We start from the raw sequence: 24,147 nt of genomic DNA on the forward strand, positions 1-24,147 counted from the left end.
CCCAATTAAGATTCCAGTTATAAGCACAGGTTGTGATTGGTGTTCTTACTAGATATAGACTGATTTTTTTTTGTACTGAGATTTAACCCAGGGGTGCTGCTGTTTTTACTTTTTATTTTGAGATAGGATCCTTACCTAGAGTTTCACTAAGATTCTGAGGCTGGCTTTAAACTTAAGTTCTCCTGGCTCAGGAGGCTTGGTGTGCATCACCAAGCCCTGCTAAATTGAAGTTTTTGATCAGTGCCTATAGGCTGGTTTTCACTTACTACCTGGTAAAGGTGTGGGATATAAGAACATCAGCTGTTATATTTAATGACAGCATTCAAAAAGTAGTAAGAGCAGATTGGAGTTCAGAGCTCTTTGAATGCATGAAGAGTGGAAAAGAAAGTGTCAATTGATATTAGAAAATACAATCTTCATCATGTACAAGTTTTAAAATTATGTCCAAAAGTATTTTGGCTTCAAGTGCTAGAAGACTTTTCATGTTCTTCCAATTTTTTTTTATATCAATGATGATGATAAGTGAGCAACATGGTAACAATAGAAAAGAAAAAGAAAGGATAAAAAAGATCCAACTTGTAATTTTTATATCACTATTGATTGATTTTTGCCTCAAAAACAAAATGCATACATTCTTCTCATTCATCCTTCTCATTACTGTATCCTAATTTTCTATTCTGCAAATAAACAAAGTATATCAAGAATTTAACATATTTTCTGTACTCCAGCATCCTTGGCATTAGGATTAAAGAAGATTACTATAAATATATAGAAAAGCAAACAAACTGAGTTTGTACTGCTGTACTCTGACAAACAGAGCACCTTGTGAACCCAGACCTATGGAAATTTTAACTGTCACAGACCAAAGAGGTGTCTTCTAATTCACTTTATTTTTTTATATTCTTTCCCTCAAGATATCATCAGGGTCCACAGGATGAGGAAACCGTCCAACAAGATTGCTCCTGATTCAGATGACAGGCATAAGCTCATGTTGTAGTTTGTTCTCTGACTAGCCTGCTCTGAGGCAAATGTGACATGACTACCTCCTTAGGTGCCATTAGTATGCTAGAGCATCTCATGGAAATGTGGTCAACATTTTGAAATAAACTAATGCCTGGATACCCCCAGACACAATTCTTCAGATAACAAAGTTGATACATTTTTGTTTGTTGGTTTGTTTTTCAGGAAAAGCCCCCAGAATCCATTCAAACATCCTTTGGAAATATTTTCTCAAAACGAAATCATGGAAGCCAGCTCATCTGGCCAATGACATTTTGATGTCATTAGCTCAAAATTCCCTGTGTATAACATGGTAATCTCCACAAAAAGGAAATACATGACCTGTGAAGACACATGGTGACCATTTGCAGCTACTCAAAAGAACCTCCAGAACTTGCACCTTTCACCAACATCTCTCCCCATCATATAGATTCCTCTGCTAACAACCATGTGGGGAGGCAGATTTGAGTTTCCTTTTCACAGCTCCTGACCTCCTTGCCAAATAACTCTCAATAAAACGTTACTTTTTTTTGCAAGAAATAAAGTTCAATAGTATTTATTTCTATTCATGTTGGGCAAAGAGCCCATGCTGAATGTCAGCTTGACTCAAATATGTCCATTTATTTATTATAACGGCCATTACAAACCATATAGATTGTTATCGTTTGGATGTGAGCTGTCCCAAAAATGTTCCTATTAATGCCGGAATATTCAGAGATGAAATGGTTAGATTTATGATAGCTGTAAACTAATCAATCCTTCCTAGTTTGAATGGACTAACTGAATGGTAACTTTAGGCCAGTGGGGCCTGGTAAGGGCAGGTGGGTCACAGGGTTGTGCCCTGGAAGGGTTGTTCTTCCTGATGTCTCTTCCACTTTCTCACCCTCTCTACTTTATGACCCTGTGATAAGCTGAGCAGCTTTCCTCTACTAGCTACCTCCCTTGGACCCAAAGCAATGGATCTGGCCAACTATGGAGGAGAACTTTAAACCTTTGAGTTTCAAATAAATTTTCCCTCCTCTAAGTTGGTCTAGTCAGTTGTTTTGGTTAGAGTGATAAAAAAGGTAACTATAACATAAATCAACATTCAGATAGAAAAAAATGCTTAAGATAAGGTGTAAGAGAGCGCCCTTAAAATTTCCCTCTTCTGAGTATATGACTATCCAGAAAACCCCATATGTTCAGCTATCTAGAAACCCTCAGAACTCAGTCCTTTGGGTTTTATTGCAGCTATAACTATATGCATTAGATCATTGGCCACTGGTGATCAACGTATCCTTTAGCTCCCCTCTCGTTTCTGGGGATCTAAATGAGAAAGAACTAAAAATTCCAACTTTCTAATCACATGTTTGCTTCCCCTGGGAACCAGCTCCCATTCTGAAGCTAATTAGCTCCTCCCACAAGCTGTCAGCTTTTAAACATAGGAAACACATTCTTATTAGTCTGAAATATGAAGAATTTTAGGAGTTATGTGTCAGAAAACTAGAAGAAGAATAAATTTAGAAATTCAGTCATACATGGATTAAGGGCCACATTCTGAAAAAGGTGTCATGGAAATTTGGTGTTATGCTTATGCCTAGTGTAGTTAATAAACCTAGATGATAAAACCTATAAAGAACTACACTATATGGTAAAGCTCATTGATCCTAGAGCACAAACCTGTACAACAAATGATTGTACTAAATAGCCATTGACTTTAAGATAAACAATGAAAAGCATTTGTGTATCAAAATATCTAAACATATAAAGAGTGAAGCAAAAAATATAATATAAAATATAAAATAGTACAGCTCTAAAGGACACTTAGCATGAATGAAGCACATAGGATTGGAAGTTGCTCTAGGTTAGTCAGAAATGAGTGGTGAGTGAACTTGAATTCCTAGAACATTATTGTACACTACTGTGGGTTTAATAAATACTCTACACTTAGGCACCACTAAATTTTAAAATATATATGCATTTTTTTTCTTCAATAATGTTAATCTTAATTTGCTACAATTTATTTAGTTTAAATTTTATTTATTTTTAAACTTTTGACTGTTGTAATAACACTGAGCTAAAACATATTGCAGGGCTATACAAAATATTTATTATCCTCATTCTGTCTTTTTTCTGTCTTTAAAATATTATATGCTATAAACAGTTATATGTCTTATACTTTTGTAAAACTGGATATGGAGTAGGTTTGTTTATACCTCTAACAATACACATGAGTTTTCTGAGGATTTTACACTGGTTAGTGTGTCACTAAGCAATAGGAATCTTTAAGGTCCATTATAATACATGGATCCACCATTTTATATGCTCTTCTTCATTGACCAAAATGTTGTGTGGCTTATATTTATATTTGTATGATACCCCATCTACAGAGGACATCTTTCTGTCTTTTTAAGAGAATTTTTTTTTGATGTACAATGAGCTGCTTTGGAAACTACAATCCTTCTGTTTAACAAATCCACTGAATGTTTAATGTTCTATACACTTAAGGTAAGAGAAATGAGGTTAGTTTTGAAAATAACATGGAAGTTCAATCACTTATCTTTTTTTCCTTGAGATTGGGTATATTCCTTCAGTTTCCTTTATACCTTTTCAATTTTGGCCACATTCTATGATATTATTTCATTAGCTGTTTTTGTATCTGTTTGAAACCTTCGTTGGTTTAAATGAAAGTGGGTGAATGTGAAATGGTACATGTGAAATGAAATTCACATGCAAAAGAAAGATGGGACTATTTTTTCTACCTCTGTACTTTACTTGGACACTCAGAATCAGAACATTTATTTAGAAACTACACTTACAATTTTTATGTTTTGAGCTGGGCTGGATTTATTTTATTCTATTTTTTTATTTGAAATTAGAAAGTCTAATGGCTTTGATATTGTTTTCCCCATCCCAGTTTGGGGTTTTGAGTATTTGCAATTCTTTAAATTAAAAATAAATAAAGTGTTTAAAACACTTGTATTTCACCTCACATACTAAATGTATACGTGCTTGTATAAGAGAAAATGTTATTTTTAAATTCAGCAGGACATAACTACTAGAAAATACAGTGATGATGAGCATTCTTGTTTCGCTTTTATTTTTATGTTTCTATTATTTTGTTTATCACATATTAGCCCCTAATTCCTCCTTCGTTTATGTAATTTTATTCAACCATTTTTACAATCTTTTCACTGGCTTAGTGGGTCCTTTAGCTCCTATAGGATAGAAATCAAACATGGTTAACAAAGAGAGGGTTAGTAAGAATTATTTATTGCACTGGTCCATATAACAAGGTAACTATCCAATAGGCAAAGCAATGAGGAAGGGTAGAAAGTGTGTGTGTGTGTGTGTGTGTATTTGTTTGGGGACTAGAAATTAGCATATGTGTAAACTATGTTATAATCTCTCATTGTGCTTGCCTCAATCTGTACATGATCAAAAATGTGTCCAAGATTGTGTTAAATGTCCTTTCTGGGTTTATCTTTTAGTATGTGAATGTATTTGAATGAGCATCTCAGTTCCTTTTGGGCCAGCAGCTATGGTCAGACCATTTTAAGGAGTTCTTGCTGTTTGTCTTAAACAATGGGTGTAATTGGGGAAAATTCTCCTTTATCCATCTCAAGGATAGATTTCTTTGCCTTCAATAGTCACCAACTTAAACTCTAACCTTTTGCTCCTACCTCAATATTTGCCCAACACTGTCCTAGAGTAGAATCCTTTCATTCCAGCTCTACTGAGATCCTTCCACATGGGCGGCCATCCACTTCTCCATCTGTCACCTGGTAGCAATAGCTGTGAGCACATAAGAATTTAGTTTTATAACTTGAGCCAAAAGCTTTGCATTTTAAAAAGTAATTTTAATATTGATATAATGGTATTCATCCTAAAGTAATGCTAGACTATTTATGAAAAAAGGAAAATAAACTTTCAGAAAAATCAAATAATTAACCAGGATCTTACAAGTAATTCATCTATAATTAAAAATTTAGCACTTTTGAATCCAACAACTAGTTCATTTTTATTGTATTATAGTTTCCCCACTTGCCAATATTCACCCTTTTTACTTCTGGTGTAGTTATAGCTAGTGGGTGAAGATGTTTTTAGGAGGTCAAAGGACAAAAACAATTGATTTCTTATCACTAAAGCTAGGAAAGCAATGGTATTCTGAAACACCATTCCTCTAGAAATAGAAATTACATAATTAACTGGAGAAGAAGGCAATGAATGGCGAATGGTCCTTGAAGTCAAGTGTTTGGGGACAGAGGTAGCAACTGGAGAGGAAGAAAATACATGGTGATGGGAGGGAAAAGATGCAAAGATTTCCCTTTATCACTTTCTTGAAATTGGTAGAGGTTCTAAATGTTGTCATTGACTATATATGTATGCATATATCTGTATATACATATACATTTTTACTTTATTTTCATTTGTTTTATTTTGCTGTTGCTTTATTTACTTGTGAGAACAGAAAACGCATGTGGCTTAGGGCAGTCTATTGACCATGTGAAGTACAGGATTTTCGTGGGTTGATAAGAGTAGCCTAATGACTTTTGACTCAACAAGGTTAAGGCAATCCTGGGACCTCCGGAGTGAGAAGACTAACTTCCAAGTTCATTTCTCTCAAACAAGTTGACAACACATCAAATTAGGAAAATGACAACACCAAGAGAAGCAGCAGAAAGATACGCTGGGTTTCTGCAACAGCCCTGGTAATCATGTCAGTCCTCTGTGTCCGTGTATTTATGTTTGTGTGTGTGTGTGTGTGTGTGTGTGTGTGTATGTGTATTTGGTTACATCAGTACATTTCTTAATTAAATTCTATATCTATAGTGTCTATAAGATTTTTATAATATTTATCTTTCCCACATAACTCACTATCATGGCTCTTCCCTGCTACAGTATTTATGAACAAACAAGATGTATATAAGATTATTGTGGTCCTCAGGAAGAACAGAGATTACTTTAGTAATTTCACATAGATATTCCAAGAAGAAAAGAAAATCTCTGAGGGCATTCAGATGTCTTTGCTCCACATGTCCTTCTCTTGCCCTCATGTACAGCCTCAGTGAAAGTAGAAGATGGCCTTTTATTCCACAGAAAGGGGTTGCCTTGCTAGCGAACTACAATCCATACACAGAACTTGGGGAAGAGTTTGTTGTTCCCCACATGAATGAACTAAAATCTACTTTTAGAATCATTTTCCCTATGATACTGTTTCTGATTCCAATGGCCTAAAAATAAAGCCTTTCTTTGAATATGACTCATTTGGAGCCAATGTTCTAAAGACATATGAATGTGAATGCCATTGAATAATTTAATGGGACTGTGAAAAGTAAATAGAGCAGTTCGAGTCCTTGCCAGTAGAGTAGAGGAAAACTGCACACACAAAGCTTCATCTGCCCAAGTAAACTGTCCTAATCAAACACGTACAGAAAGAATCAGACGATTAGCCAGAGGCTGCTTTTTATATATAGCAAACAAACCCAATTACATGGGGAGGAATATTCAAGCGCAGCATAAAAAGTTATCAGAGGGCCTGCAGAGATTCCCCCTGGAGCTTCCAAGCACAGATTCAGTAGCCAGTAATTTCTACTTTCTTAGATAATGTGCAAGGACCATGGTACTGATTAGCCCTTAAATCACTCTCTCTCAGGAAAAGTAAAGCTTTTAATTTCGTTCATGGGCAGAAATGTGTCCCTGTTTTCCTCTTTTTCACCTTCAACACTTCTCTGGCAGTTTGAAGACAGAGGGTATGAGTGCATGTGTGTGTGTGTGTCTGGGTGTCTGTCTGAGGAGGAAATGAGGCTAAAGATTTTGCTCTTCTTAGACTTTAACTCTGTTCATTAAGTAGTTTAAAAAAGTTGACCCATTAATGTAAATTTTGAAGCATTATTTGAGTTTGAATGATGGAAAGAATATTATTTTCCAACATTATTCACAATGAACAGCAAAACATGCAAGTACTTAAGTTCTTTGCTGCTTAGATGACATAGGAAGGAGTAAATGAGGGAAAATGAAGATAGTTGGTGTTGTATCTATCTTCATCAAACTAACTGGGTGGCTCTTTAAAGAAATACTAGGACTCAGTCACCTTTATAGAGCCAAGAAATGTTTTGATGGCTAGTACCTACCAGATACTTGGTATAATTATATTTTTAGTGTTTTCCATTCAGAAAAAAAGAGAGTACTCAAATCATAAGAAATCAAAATGATTTAACAGTTTGACTATCTAAATAAATTACAAGAATTTTGAATAAAATCATAGACAAGAGGAAGCTATAGAAAAAAAAAACTATACCAAGTAAGACAAAGATTTGGTCATCTTAATACTTAATGGGACCAAACAAATCAGTAACACCTCAGTGACATGAGCAAATAATTCACAGGAATAATTTAATAAAATGCACACATAAAATATGTTCAGTCTTATCATCAAAGCGTCATTTTCATTTTTCAAGTTAGACTTGCCATCAACTGACATGTACCAAGATGACAACCCATCAATTGATATAACAAAACTAATATAGGGACAAACAAAAGGGAAAATGTGATATTAATCTACAATTAGCAGAGAAATAACTATGAGCATTGTTAGGTGGTATATAACCACCAATGTTAGCCATCAAATATTAATGCCATAACTGTTTTGAATTCCTCAGTTCTTAGTCCAAACTGTTCATCAATTCACAAGTTAACAGATATTTATTTTCCTGTGAATGAAAGCTGTTTGTCTTTCTCATGAACAGAGCACCAGATTCTATCTTTAATTCTGCCTCCTTTCTTTCTCTCACTCTCATTATAGATAAATAAAAAGATACATTTAGTATATGCATATATTATATGTGCACACACGTCTAACAGATATATCTACTTTCCTTCCCTCACACTGAACATGGTCCAGTTACCTACATCTATGCAGAGCATTACTGGATACTCAGCTCAAGGAAAATAATTGAGTGGAAACATATATCAAGCCAGCCCTCTGGAGTTTTCATGGTCTACTTCTTCGCTGGAAGCAAAGATGGATAAAAGTATTTACCTCTTAAATGTTTACCTAATACTGTATGAAGCAGTGACCTTAAGTGGTCTTTACAGCTCATAGACCACACACACAAAATTATGAATGAGCAATTTTTATTCCCCTGAAACTAATGGTTCTGGCATACTATCTTCCTCTTCTAGAGGATTGCAAGTAATATTCTCTGTTGAAATTATTATAATTCATTGATGGCAGTGACCAGGTGTCTGAATTTAGGCTAAGGTGGAAGATGTAATAAATTAACAGCAAAAAAAAAAACTGTCAGAGGTTTAATAGACAAGATGGATTCAGTTGATTTGGGACTTTAAACTTGACCTTGAGTAATCATTTAACTAGCATATTCACTAAGAGCTTCCTATATGTCAGGGTCTAACCTCAAACTCCCTCAAGTGCCAGGCAGGTAAAGTCAATGAGCTAAAATGGGATTGGGAGATCTGTCTGTGCTGAATTAATCATCTCATTTATAGATATTGGAAACTCATAACTTGGTTTTTTTGTTTGTTTGTTTTGTTTATCCCTCACACAGTAATACATGTCCAGTGGTGTCATAATTTGTGGGGGTTTTTTTGTGAAAGAATTTGGAAATTGAAAAGTATGTCTAAAACTTCCATTAAAATAAAATTTGGAAATACACCAATTAAAAATATACTGCAAATGAGATAATACACATGTATTAATATGATTAAGTCCTGAGATTGCCATTTCCAAATTTTGGTTAAGGCATTGTTTTTGTGGTTGACATTGCAGGGAGACATTGTTGAATTATACAAAATAATAGGTACTCTCAAGAAAGTTGCTCTCAAAAAGCTCTTAGTAAAGTTAGTTATGCCTTGTACAAGTCACAAAAAATATAAAGCCAACTCCCTTCCTGCCTCCCTTCCTTCCTATGAAACTATCATCAAAGGGGCCCACACAAGGAAGACAGGACTCAGTAAGATGGAGAGATACCTTGGCATAACTGAGGAGCATTCCAGTAAGGGTTTGGAGGCTGTGGTTAACGGGAGCCAAGTTTCTCAATACTGAAATGGAGATCTAGAAGTATGGAAAAGAGTACACCGAAACAAACCTGGAATATTGAAGAATGATTTCAGGCTTTGGTATAAAGCCATATCTGTTAACATAGGTGGTAATCAATCTAAATATAAATACTTGTAGATATGTGTAGAAGTATAAATTTAAGTGTGTGTGTGTGTGTGTGTGTGTGTGTTTACACATATTTCTTAGTTCTCTATAATTAAGAAATGGGTGTAGTGACCCTCCAGGGTCAAGGAGCACACTGATGTGTAGATCTAGATTTCTGTATCCTATTCTCATTTCCACTAAAACAAAGATGACTAGAGGAAAATTAGAGATAAATCTGGATCATTTTCTGAGCTAAAATGTTTAAAAAAATACCTGGAAGAATCATGGTGTTAAGGTAAAAGAAAGAAGCAACTAATCTGAAATGTGAAGGAAGAAAAGTGGAGGAAAGGAAGGAAAGAAGAGAGAGAGATCGAGGGAGGGAGGAAAGGAGAGAAGGAGGTAGATGTAAGAAGGAAGAAGAAAAGAAAGTTCTGTTTTACAATACAATGATGACCAAGAAAAACTTATAGAATTGGAAAATCACCACTTTGCAATTATCATAGTAATAATTAATTCAGAAAATAGACATATACAGATTCTAGGATAACACAAGTAAAGGCATATTAGGAGTGTTGTATTTATAGTCTCAAGGTATCTCACCACAATAACAAAGAGTAACCTCACAGCAGATCACACTCTTTTATCATATAACAAAATTGGGTTTCATAAGTCATCACACAAGGAGGCATTATAAAAAATCTGATCAATTATAATACTTATGTAAATCAATGTCAAATGACATCATAATATCAAATATCAAGTACATACCACATTGTTTTTCCAATAGCATGTAATAATGTTGATGATTTTTTTTTTACTTTATACCTCTTCTTTTTTTTTTTTTAAACCTGTTGTTACAAGTAGTCTACTGTTTGTTTACTTGGTTAACTGAATTTATTCTCTTATGCTCCTTACTAAGCTTTCTTCTGACCTTCTCCCCTGAGGTCTGTTCTCCATGTCTACTATTTTTACCATTGATTTTCATGAGTTTGATTTCTACATCTGATTAACTAGCTTAGAGATTCCTACCCATAGGTCTAACTATGTACTAAGCAACTTCTTCTGGGTATCTAGTAGGAAGCCAAGGATCCAGTTCATCTCCCCCTGGAGGCTGCATGACCTCCTGCCTCTCTAGTTCAGTGAATGGTGTTATTCAGAAAACTCATCCTCCTCGTAACTCCCACCCACTTATAACTGCGTGAAATCATTCCCCATTTCTTTTTTCATTTTCTTTGATTTCTCTTGTAAGTACTGGTTACGTTGGATCCTTTTAAACATAATAACTCTCCTTGGCTACAGTTTTACACCTCTCTGTCCCATTCCCCATTATTTACCCGTGGTATCATTTCTAAAAGGAAAATTCCAGTCTATTCCTTCAGCTCCATCTCCTAGCAGTGCAAAGTTAAAGCTCATGGAATCAGTTGGTTCCATGAAGCTTACAGAACACCCACTCTGTTCCCCTTCATCTCTGAGATTTTGCACAGGCTCGTCTTTGCTACTTAGGCCTCACCTCACACGAAATTTCCCGGCCCAGCTTCATTATCATTTCTCATTATATCAGCTTTCACTTCTGAGCATACTGATGGCACTTCTTTCATTTTTTATTGTGCGTATTAGTCTAATTTTCTCATTAATTGCTTTATTAAAGTTTTTCAATTCTTCTGACAGTATCAAGCGTAAAGGTTCTATTCAGCATTAATTTGGCTTGAAAATCTAATTATATGTATTTTTTAAAGTATGGTTTAGGAAGAAGCTGTTTATAGGATGAGCAGCAGCCACAAGGACCAAGGTGCCTGCTAACCCTGGGGATTGAGAGCTGATCACTAAGACAAATGGTGCTCTCTCCATCTTTAGGTCCAGATACCCAGCATAATGTTTAAAGAGCAATTTAGGGGGAAAAATCCTCTTCTTTTCTCTATGAATGACTTTTATGCATCTTTACTGTCACAGAATTCCCTGAACTGTATAATAAAAATGAAAAACTTTTCTATTCTGAGCAAACAGAAAATATACAAGATGATATAGTTTTTGTTTTTATAAAATGATGCCTTCTCCAAAGGACTAATTCAGCCTTCCTGATAATAGCTTTTCTGGTCCCTTCTAGTACAGATTCAATGGCATCTTAGCATGCATGTGTAATTCCAGCCTATTCTCTATTGTTCAGTACATGTTCTATACAGTTTTTACTGGGAATGCTATCACCATGTCACTCTCATGCTTGTAATTCTGTAAAACTCCAATTAACTTGTAAGTCCCAAGTTTAAAAAAAGTCATCTTCTCTTTGTGCTCATCTCTGATTTGAACTTCACTCCAACTAGTTCTAGTTATTTTCAATGTAGTCCATATTCTAGAACATAATTAGTAAAGAAGTTCATTTGTCCGGATCATATGTCATTATGAGCGCATCAAAGGAAATCATTTATAATTCATCCTTGCACCATTGGTAGCCAACAAATTCCTGACCTCTGGATAACAATTTAAAAGACTTTTAAATTCAACTCAACCTTATTTTTATGTATCCAATGATATATTACTCATATTAGGTATAATTTCAAATTATTTATAGCAGCTCTAAGATACCATTACATATCATAAAATTCACTGTTAAAGCACATAGTTTGGTAGTTTTTCATATTTTCACAGAATTAGTCAATCACTTTCACCATCTAATTTTAGCACAATTTCAACATGCCAAACTAAATTTTTCAACCCTTAGTAGGTACTTTCCATTTACCCTCCATTCAACCCCTATAATCTAATAATCTGCTTTATATTTCTCTCTTTTTTCTTTTTTAATTCTGGACTTTTCCTATATTTTGAATTAGATAATATGTAGCACTTCTTATCTAGCTTCTTTCACTAAACACAGTCTTTTCAGGATCCATCATGATGTACCATGTATCATGAATTCATACCTTTATATGGTCAAATGCTACCTCATTGTATGGTTAATTATTAATGCTGCTATGAACATTTTTGTAAAAGATTCTATGTAGATGTGTATTTTAATTTTTTTCTAGGTTTTACAATAATCCTATTGTTAATATTTTGAGGAACTGTACAATTACTTCCTAAGTGACAACAGCATTCCAGACCATAACAGAAATACACAAGAGATGACATTTTTTTTCACATTCTTACCAACACTCATTCCATTTTATTCTATTTACTTTTTTTACTGTAAATGAGTAATCAAATTCCAGGTGAAAAAACAGTAGGAGCCTTTCAGTTCTGACCACAGGCAGTTACAAAACTTTATTTGACAGACACCAAGTGGGAAAGCTGTCCATCCAAAACCATACTTGGGCAGGCTTAGCACTTTGTGATACCTATAGAGAGTCAAAAAAACTAAGCCTCTTTTCGCTGATTCAACTAACCTTTGTCAGGTGTAGTATTTATGAGGGATAAAGGATCAAGGGAGTCTGCGCTTTCCCCCATTTTAGCCTATTACTTATGCTATCACAGTAACCAATTAGAGGCTTAACTCTTTCATTTTGGTCTTGTTTCAATCAGTTCCTCAGACACCTGCCATAACTCTCCCCTCTCACAGCTCACGTAAGCTTCTAAGCAGTATATATATTATTAAAGGTAAAGTAGAACTTCATTTTTGTTCTGATTTACAAAACAAAAAGGTATGTTGATTATATTTTCATGTGATTATTGGACATTTATTAATATTCTTGGGAGAAACTTATCTTTAAATTATTTGCCAATTTTGTTATTTGTGTTTCAACTAGGTTATCTCTTTTTCTACTTATTGGTAGAGGTTCTTTATATGTTCTTAATACACTTTTATTATCAGAGGTGTGATTTGCATATATTTTCCTGGATTCTACGTGTTATTTTTTCACTTTTTTGGTGGTATTATTTTTAAACATACCTAGTTTTAAAATGTAAATTTGATGAAATCCAGCTTTATATTTTTTCCACTACAGTGGTTTGTGCTTTTGGTGTCAAAATTTAAAAACCATTCTCTAATCTAAAGTCATGAGGATTTACTTGTATGTTCTTTTCCTAAAGTTAGATATTTTACTGCTTCACAGTTTCAACTCTATCTAATCCATTTTGAATTATTTTTTTCTAATAAGGTATGAGTTCGAAGTTCTATTTTATTTTTTACCTATTAATATCAGTCATGCCAATGCCACTTATTTGTTGAAAGATTATTCCTTTCCTCAATAGATTTCTCTGGAATACTGGTCAAAACTTAATACTGGATCACAATCTATTTCATATCTACTCTTATGACAATAGAAAACTTTTTGTATACCTTAAATTTTTTTCAGGATACAAATCAATTTTTAATTGGTTTTGTTTTTTAAATACATGACTGTGGAATGCATCACAATTCTTATTACACATATAGAATAATTTTTCATATCTCTGTTTGTATACAAAGCATGTTCACACCAATTCATGTCTTCATACATGTACTTTGGATAATGATGTCTATCACATTCCACCATCCTTGATAATCCCCTTTCCCTCTCTGCTCTATCTAGAATTCATCTATTTCTCCCATGCTCCCCCGACTCCCTACCCCACTATGAGTCAGCCTCCTTATATGAGAGAAAACATTCAGCATTTTCTTTTAGAGGGGGATTGGATAACTTCACTTAGCATTATCTTCTCCAATGCCATCCATTTACCTGCAAATGCCATTATTTTATTCTCTTTTATTGCTGAGTAAAATTCAATTGTGTATATATGCCACATTTTTTAATCCATTCATCCACTGAAGGGCGTCCACAGTTTAGCTATTGTGAATTGTGCTGCTATAAATGTTGATGTGGTTATGTCCCTATAGTATTCTGATTTTAAGTCCTCAGAGTATAGTTTGAGGAGAGGGACAGCTGGGTCAAATGGTGGTTCCATTCCCAGATGTCCAAGGAATCTCAATACTGCTTTCCATATTGGCTGCACCAATTTGCAGTCTCACCAGCAATAAATGAGTGTGCCTTTTTCCCCACATCCTCACCAACACTTATTCTTGTTTGTCTTCATAATAGATGCCATTCTGACTGGAGTGAGATGATATCTTAGAGTAGTTTTGAGTTGCATATCTCTAATTGCTAGAGATGATGAACAATTTTTCACATATTTATTGATTGATTGAATATCCTCTCCTGAGAAGTGTCTGTTCATGTCCTTGGCCCACTTTTTGATTGGGTTATTTGAGGTTTTTTTTTTTGGTATTTAGATTTTTGAGTTCTTTTTGATTTCTTTATATACCCTAGAGATTGATGCTCTAGCTGATGTATAAGTGGTAAAAATTTGCTCCCAAATGTAGGCTCTCTATTCACCTCACAGATTGTTTGTTTTGCTGAGAAGAAACTTTTTAGTTTGAGTCCATTCCATTTATTGATTCTTGGTTTTAATTCTTTTGCTATAGAAGTCTTATTAAGGAAATTGGAGCCTAATCCCACATGATGGGGATTAGGGCCTACTTTTTCTTCTAATAGACGCAGGGTCTCTGGTTGTATTTCAAAGTCCTTGATCCATTTTGAGTTGAGTTTTGTGCATAGTGAGAGATGGGGGTTTAATTTCATTTTGTTGCATATGGATTTCCAGTTTTCTCAGCACCAGTTATTGAAGAGGTTATCTTTTCTCCAATGCATGTTTTTGTCACCTTTGTCTAATATAAGATATTTGTAATTTTGTGGGTTAGTCTCTGTGTCCTCTATTCTATACCATTGGTGTAGCAGTGTGTTTTGGTGCCAATACCATGCTGTTTTTTGTTTCCATTGCTCTGTAGTATAATTTAAGATCTGGATATAGGGATGCCACCTGCTTCACTCTTCCTGCTAAGGATTCCTTTAGCTATTCTGGGTCTCTTATTTTTCCAGATGAATTTCTTTTTCTATTTCTATGAGGAATGCGTTTGGAATTTTGATTGGGATTGCATTAAATGTGTATAGAGCTTTTGGAAGTATGGTCATTTAGATAATATTAATACTGCCTATCCAAGAACAAGTTACAACTTTCCATCTTCTAAGGGGTCTCCTTTGATTGTTTTCTTGAGGGTTCTATAGTTTTCATTGTATATTATCTTTTACCTTTTTTTCATTAAGTTGATTCCCAAGTATTTTATTTTATTTTATTTTTAGGCTATTGTAAATGGGGCAGTTTTTCTCATTTCCCTCTCAGAGGATTGTCATTGATATACAGAAATGTCTTTGATTTATGGGTGTTGATTTTATAACCTGCTACTTTGCTGAATTTGTTTACTAGTTCTAGAAGTTTTCTGGTGGAGATTTTTAGGTCTTCTAGATATAGAATCATATGGTCAGCAAATAGTGCTAATTTAAGTTCTTCTTTTCCTATGCATATCCTTTTAATTTCTTTCATCTGTCTAATTGCTCTGGCCAGTGTTTCAAGGACTATGTTAAATAGAAGTGGTAAAAGAGGGCATCCCTGTCTTGTTCCAGTTTTTAGAGGGAATGCCTTCAATTTTTGTCTATTTAGAATGATATTGGCCGGGGGCTTAGCATAGATAGCCTTTACGATGTTGAGATATGTTCCTGTTACCCTAGTTTTTCTAGTGTTTTGAACATGAAGGGGTGCTGTATTTTGTTAAATGCTATTTCTGTGTCTATTGAAATGATCATATGCTTCTTATCTTTGAGTCTATTGATGTGATGAATTACATTGATTGATTTCCTTATGTTGAACCAACCTTGCATACCTGGGATGAATCTCACGTGATCATGATGAATGATCTTTTTGATATGTTTTTGTATTCGATTTGCCAGAATTTTATTGAAAATTTTTGCATGTATGTTCATTAGAGATATTCGTCTAAAGTTTTCTTTCTTTGATGTGTCTTTGCCTGGTTTTGCAATCAGGGTGGTATTGGCTTCAGAGAATGATTTTGGAAGTTCTCCCTCTTTTTTATTTCTGAAATAAATTGAAGAGTATTGGTATTAGTTCTTTAAAGGTCTTGTAACCATCCGGTCCTGGGCTTTTCTTGATTGGTAGGCTTCTGATGGCATCTTCTATATCATAACTTGATATTCGTATGTTTAATTTGTGTATATCTTCCTGATTCAGTATGGGTAAGTCATATGACTTAAGAAATTTGTTCATGCCTTCACTATCTTCTATTTTATTGGAGTATAAGTTTTCAAAATAATTTCTAATTATCTGCTGTATTTCTGTAGTGTCTGTTGGGTTTTTTTTAAACCTTTTTCATCAAATATGCTGGTAATTTGAGTTCTCTCTCTCATTCTCTTCCTTAGCATAGCTAAGGGTCTGTCAATTTTATTTATTTTTTTCAAAGAACCAACTTTTTGTTTTGTCAATTTTTTTAATTGTTTCTTTTGTTTCTGTTTCATTAATTTTAGCTCTAATTTTAATTATTTCTTGCCTTCTACTGTTTTTGCTGTTGATTTGTTCTTCTTTTTCCAGGGCTTTGAGATGTAAAGTGAGGTCATTTATTTGTTAACTTTTTCTTCTTTTAGGAATGAACTCCATGAATGAACTCCTCTTAGAACTGCTTTCATAGTGTCCCAGAGATTTTGATATTTTGTCTCTGTTATCATTTACCTCTAAGAATTTTTAATCTCTTCTTTGATGTCTTCTACAACCCATTTTTCATTCAGTAGAATATTGTTTAGTCTCCAGGTGTTGGAGTAATCCTTATTTTTTATTTTGTCATTGATTTCCAATTTCATTCCATCATAATCTGATAAAATACATGGTAGTATCTCTACTTTTTTGTATTTGCTAAGAGTTGCTTTGTGGCATAGTATATGGTCTATTTTAGAGAAGGATCCATGTGCTACTAAGAAGAAAGTGTATCAGCTTGATGCAGGTTGAAATATTCTATATATGTCAGTTAAGTCTAAGTTATTGATTGTGTTATTGAGTCCTATAGATTCTTTATTGAACTTTTGTTTTGAATATCTATCCAGTGGTGAGAGAGGTGTGTTAATGTCACCCAAGATTATTGTGTTGTGATCTATTTGACTCTTGAACTTGAGAAGAATTTGTTTGATGAATATAGCTGCACTATTGTTTGGGGCATATATATTTATGATTCTTATGTCTTGTTGGTGTATGGTTCCCTTGAGCAGTATGTAATGTCCATCTTTATCCGTTTTGATTAACTTTGGCTTGAAGTCTACTTTATTTGATATAAGGATACAAACTCCTGCTTGCTTCCACAGTCCATGTGAGCAGTATGATTTATCCCAAACTTTCACTTTCAGTCTGTGGATGTCTTTACCTATCAGATGCGTCTGCTAGAGGCAGCATATTGTTGCGCCATTTTTTTAAAATCAAATATGCTACTCTATGTTTTTTGATTGTGAGTTTAAGCCATTAACATTTATGGTTACTATTGAGACATGGTTTGTATTCCCAGCCATATTTGTTTATTTTTGTCATTTAACTTGATTTTTTTTCTTTGATTAGTTTTTCTTTAGGTTACTATCTCTCTCTGCTGGTTTTCATTGTTGTGTTTTGTTTCCTCTTCATGGAATATTTTTTCAAGGATGTTTTGTAGTGTCAGTCTTCTAGCTATAAATTCTTTTAACTTTTGTTTATCAAGGAACATTTTTATTTCATCTTCAAATCTAAAGCTTAATTTTGCTGGATACAAGATTCTGGTTGGCATTCATTTTCTTTCAGAGTTTGATATATATTGTTCCAGGATCTTCTAGCTTTCAGCCTCTGTGATGAAATATCTGCCATTATCCTAATTGGTTTCCCCCTATATATAATCTGATTCCTTTCTCTTGTGGCTTTTTATATTCTATCATTTTTATGTGTGTTGGGCATTTTCATTATAATGTGCCTTGGTATGGGTCTTTTGTAATTTTTGTACACTCGGCATCCTGCAGGCTTCTTAAATTTGGATTTCCAATATATACTTCATGTTTGGAAAATTTTTTGTTATTATTTTATTGAATAGATTGTTCATTCCTTTAGTTTAAACCTCTGTGCCTTCCTCTATCCCAATCACTCGTAAACTTGGGGTCTTTTTATGCTATCCCATATTTCTTAAATATTCTGCTCATAGTTTCTTACCATTATCACTGTGTGGTCTATGTTCTTCTAAAGATTATATATTTTGTCTTCATTGTCTGATGTCCTATTTTCCAAGTGGTCTACTTTGTGGTGATGCTTTTATTTGAGCTTTTAATTTGGTTTATTATTTTTTTCATTTCAAGGATTTATGTGTTTTTTTGTTATTGTTGTTTTGTTTTTTCTTTAGCACCTCTATCTCCCTGTTGAGGTGAACGTTTGCTTCCTGCATTTGTTTATGTAGCCCCTTTCACTGCCTATATTTGCTTTTTTTATATCTTCCTTGAGTTCACAGAACCTTTTACCCATGTATATCCTAAACTCCTTCTCTGTTATTCCTCTTGCTGTGGCTGCCAATGATTCTTATGATGTGGTGTCTTCATTTGTTTGGGGCCCTTTGTTTCCTTGTCTTTTCCTGTTCTCATGTGTCTTTCTTTCCAGCTCTATGGGTCTAGATTGTATTGTTCTTATCCTGTAGGTTTGTAGTACTTTTGTAGGGTTAATACCTCTCCTTTGTGGGGAAGGACAATGTTAACAGATCCCAATATCAATAATATACCACCTATGAACAATTTGTTGTTATTAAGACATGTGCATTTTAGACTTGATGTACAGAAATTTTGGATTCAATTATTATCTAAAATATAATCAATTGTTTTGTAAAATGGTTTACAGTTTCTGACAGTGGACAATAACCTGGAGGTGAAGTTTAGTACAATTTCTGAGGAGGTAGGATGTAAGGATATAGAGTTAATATATCTTACAATGCGAAGAGGGTTTGTAGCAAGATAATAGACAGGAAGTAATTTAGGGTAGGTAAATATGTGGGATGATGGTAAAGTACATAAAACAAACACACATATGTATTTAGAAAAATACAGATGCTAAATTTGGAGAAGGGAAGAAAAATGAAAGAATAAAAAGAAAAGAAAAAAGAGAAAAAAGGGCATATACAATACCTCTATATTATATTATTCAGATGACTCAGTCCTTAAAGTCCTATTTCATGAAAAGTTCTTGATTTCACATATGTTGGGGATATGAGGGCCAGAGAATGGAGGGGTAGAAGAGATAAAACCAACCAACCAACAAACAAAAAACTCAAAGGAAGAAAGCAGGGTTGTAGCTAGCTTTAGAGATCCATATCTTTCCTGCTTCTCTTCTCATCCAGTAGGTGGTGTCCTCTGTAGTAATTTGGTGTCTCTGCCCTCAGGATGGCAGAGGTAATCAGGTTGGGAAGACTGGTCCTGATGCAGGGTGCCTGGATGCAGGGAGTGGCATCCACCAGTCCCCTGCATAAAGACTGCACCTCTCAGGTCTCTTTTTGGGACCCCTTGCTCATGTGACATGAGTGCCTGGTACTATCTCCCTTTTTGCCTGGAAATTTCCCAGTTCCTGGTCTCTCCTTCTCCCCCAGCTGTTCCCAATTGAGGAAACTCACACCCCAGGGCTTCCATGGGCGGCTCTCTGGTCTCACTGAACACCTGTTTTGAGCAACTACTGTGTTGGGTTACTGCCTCTGGGGAGGGAATAAGATTGGAAATCTGGTACCTGGCTTCTGGAGATCCAATCAGGGAACTGCCTCCAGCTGAATGGTGAGACTGTTGAGGCAAGATGGCAGCGGTCTGCTTTCAATCTGGTGAGGTGGGGGAGCCTGGTGAGATGGGGGGAGCCAGGAGATGGCTTTGTGCTGTGGGTAGGTAGCAGCTGAGTGACTTGAGTGGGAGCAGAGGGAAGTCTTGGCGATTTGCAGATGTGTTGATTGATAGGTGACTCTGCTAAGGCGTTCCCTGAGTCTTGCTTGGACTGGAACTTGGGTTTTGGGTCCTGCATCAACGCTTGGCATCCTACTACAATGCTGAGGCTGGAAGCCCAGCATGGGGTCACAGAGCTGGTGATTTTTCAGAGAGCAGCTAGATAAAGGTCCTCTAACACTCTCAGAGATGTAGTATTCTGACTAGGCAAAATCTGCAGTTCTGGTGGCACAGGGCATGGGGCGGCTCACTCCCTTCCAGTCCCACCATATTTTTCTAAATCCTGTTTACCTTAAATTTTTGTTTACTTTTAAAAACAGGAATGTGTGTTCTCCAAAGGTTTGTTGTTGTTGTTGTTTGGTTTAACCAATATTAATTTAGAGGACTGGAAATTAGCTCAGTGGTAGAGCATTTACTTAGAATATGGAAGGTCTTAGGTTCAATCCACAGTAAAAAAAAAAAAAAAAAAAAAAAAAAAGACTTGGTTATTTGGGATCCCTTGTATTTTCATATGAATTTTATGATCATTCCATTAAACACTCCAAAATAAGTAAATGGGATTATAATAGAGATTGCATTGATTTTGTAAGTAAATTTTAGGAGTATTATAATTTTAACATTATATCTTCTAATCTATGAATAGGAAATATCTGTTATCAGATCATCTTGAATTTATTTCAATGTTTCATTTATTCAGTGTATACATTTGCGTTTCTCTTTAAAATATGCTCCTAAATATTTTATTATTTTTAATGTAGTTCATTATAAAGATTATAAAAATACTATGAAAGATTTTATACAAGCAAATTAGTTATCCTAGATAAAAATAGACAAATTCTGTCATACTCTTGTGAATATCAACCTTAAAGGAAGTCTATCTTGTATATTCACTAAATGTTCTTATCCATGCTTTTTTTCTCCATATACCAATGGATTCCCTGAGATTAATTATTTGAGGATGTGGCAAGGAGATTTCAAGAGAATGATCATAGCTAGATCTTGACAAGACATTTTACTCAGAAGAGTTACAAATGCTGTATGTATGTGAAGGGATAATGGCTTAATCTTGTCTAAAGTCCCAAGACAGTCACAAGTTTTCCAAGCTTGATTGCCATTGACTAATAAATTCAGGCCTGCTGGATTAATTTCCCAAATATTTCAAGGCTGAGCTAGATATTTGGTCCAAAGAAAACAAATGTCATTCATCAGAGTCATTAAAATCAAAACTGCAATAAAAGTATTTTTCTATCAAAATGATAATCTAGCAAGTTTTTTTGTTTTGTTTTGTTTTGTTTCTGGAGCCTTGGAATCACACATAGTAAATTAAATCAAAGCACATTTATTTTTTCCTCCTTTGAAGTACATCTTTTTAGGTCCATCAAAAGAGAGGGCTGGGGTTGTGGCTTAATGTTAGAGTGCTTGCCTCGCACATGTGAGTCATGAGGTTCAATCCTCACCACCACCATCACAACAACATCATCATCATCTTATCATCATCATCGTCATCATCATCATAAACAATTAAAGTTATAAAAAAGATTAAAAAAGTGAAAGCAGATTTTTATGATCTTCGTCTACCTATCCCTTGCTTAGATTATATTTGTAACCAAATGCCTGCATTTTAGTTTTCACATAGGTTTAATTTTCTGATTATATATGTAGCTTCTGTTCATCCCTATGTGGATGAGGATGCAGAGTGGATCAGTAATTACACATTGAACTAAATGCATGTCTAAGAATTATATTCTTCTTTTTTGTTAAAAATAATTCTATTTTTTTAATTAGTCATTTGATTCATAATTTTTCATTTTTATTAGTTTAGATAGATTCCTTTCTTTCTAGTGTTAAATAAGGTAAAAGGTATTTTGCAAAGATTTGAGTATGTATTATTAAACCATTTTAAAATATTTACTATTATTTTTAAATTTTTTACTGTAATAAAACAAATATTATTATTATTATTATTATTATTATTATTATTATTATTATTTTAGAGAGAGAGCTTTTCAGAAAAAAAAATCCCAAAACAAATCCAAATAAAGGTGACTTCACATGATATGATTTTGGAGATTTCTGTAGCCACTCAAATCATAATTCTAGATTTTCACCAAATTCACTTGGGTCATGGGTGATGCTGTGATCCAGTCAAGGTTACTAATAAATTTGCTGCAAAATTTATTAAGCTTAGCATCTTTTGGCAAATAGTTTATCCAAACCTCTCAGTAAAGAATGATCCAGACCCAGGGCCCAGAGCAAACTTCAAGCCATACAAATTACCCTGCAGCTATTTTATTTGAGGACTGTGACAAGAATCCTTTAAAGGAAGAAAATCTACAGTGCACTTTTTCTCCCTTTTTGCCACTTTCTGCTGGTCTTTGATCTTAGCTTCTCATGTTTTTACAATTTTTTTTCATTCTTTGACTGTATGGAAACAGTAGTGAGAGAGAGCTTAGACCAGCTTAGGTGAGCTCAGGACTTCATTTGCAAGAAATAGTTAAGAGGACATAAGTCTGGTGAGTCCTTGGGTGAACAGTGGGTTGCAGTTGTATAAGAAATTCTCATATTGTGAGCAGAGAATAGAAGTCTTTCACCTCTGAATATCAATCTCCAAGAAATGACAGGGAAAATCTTACCTAATGATTTCCTATGCTAGTACAAGAGTTACTTAGTTAAACTCTTGACTTTTCTAGTTATTTACCAATAAGTCACAAGGCTGTGATGCTTAGATCACATTTAATGGGATAATGTTATTTTCATAAAATAAATAAGTGAAAATATTCACAATCTGAGAAATAATAAATCAAGTAGATGTATAGGAAATAGATACATACAGTGGATAAAATAAAAATTCCCATTCTTGAGTATAATTTTTATATGCTAAATTACTCTAGAAATTTGGAGACTTAAAAATCATAATTATTAAACTCGTCTTGTTATATTTTATAATAGCTCAATAGCTTAGAGCATTTAACTTGTGACAGGCATTATTATAAGCAATATATGAATAAATTTAATATGCAAACTTTTGAGTTATATATTATTTTTTACTATATAAAGTCAAGCAAAAAGCCTCCTTGATTTAATAATTTGTTCAATGTCACACATTTCAAAATCCAAATAACCAGAGTTTAGAATAATTTAATTCTACTTCTACCATCAATATACCCAGAGTGCAATGTAATCAGATGTGTAAGATGTGCAGATGTAGAAGTGACTTTTTTGAATGAGGATTTCAGGACTTGACTGATGGTAGTTCCTTAGAAACAGAAACTGTAACACTGCTTGCAGATCAGTCATACAGGAAAACACCAGGATCAATTTGGAGTTAGAGGAAGCCAGGAATCTAGAAGCTTTATTGTGATTTATACAGGAAGAGATAGGATAGTCAGGATGAGCTGATTTAGAAATAGCTATTTTGAATAATGTTCAAAAGCTATGGGACACAGGAGCTATACCTACTTGATATATCCTAGTCCCTGGAGTAATTAGGTAGGTGGTTGGTGGCCAAGAGTAAAAGCCTGACAGAAGAGATGGTGGACTACGGACTCTGGTTTGATTGTTTGCTTTTGAAAAGCATATTCCCAGGGAATATTGCACACAATATGAAAAAAAAAGTGGATATCCCTGGGAAGGGCAGTCAGTTCCAGAATAAGTCAAAGTCCCAGATACCAAAGCATGGGAAACATTGTTTCAAATATCTTACTCAGTAATTTGTTATATCACACATGTTAGAGCAAAATTATTCTTACTTGCTTTTGAAAGCTAAGGGGAAAGTAGGCCTTTCACCTCTATCTTCTTATGATTGTTTCTAAGTGAAAGAAGAAGACTCAATCGAGAAGCCAGTTAGAGGAAGAAACAATCTCTAAGAAACACAAATTGTAAACCACTAGAATAGATCGCTAAAATCTTTTCTATGATGTTCATGATGAAACTTTTGTGTATCAACGGTGTCTGGTCACCTGAAGGGTATGAGTAAAAGAGGTAATGTTAGAATTAGAAGAGTTTTGGATGTCACTGATATTAGTGGATTTATTAAGTCTATATTCCTATATTTATTAAGTCTATATTCCTATATTTATTAAGTCTATATTAGTGGATTTATTAAGTCTATATTCCTAATTTATATCTTGGTAATCTAGATCTTGCACAAATCAAAAACTAATTATAATTAACACTCTTGGTCAATGATACAAAGATGTAATAAAATTTCTTCTTATCTTTAAT

Source organism: Ictidomys tridecemlineatus, chromosome 13 (genome assembly GCF_052094955.1).
Source record: "Ictidomys tridecemlineatus isolate mIctTri1 chromosome 13, mIctTri1.hap1, whole genome shotgun sequence".
NCBI lineage: Eukaryota > Metazoa > Chordata > Mammalia > Rodentia > Sciuridae > Ictidomys > Ictidomys tridecemlineatus.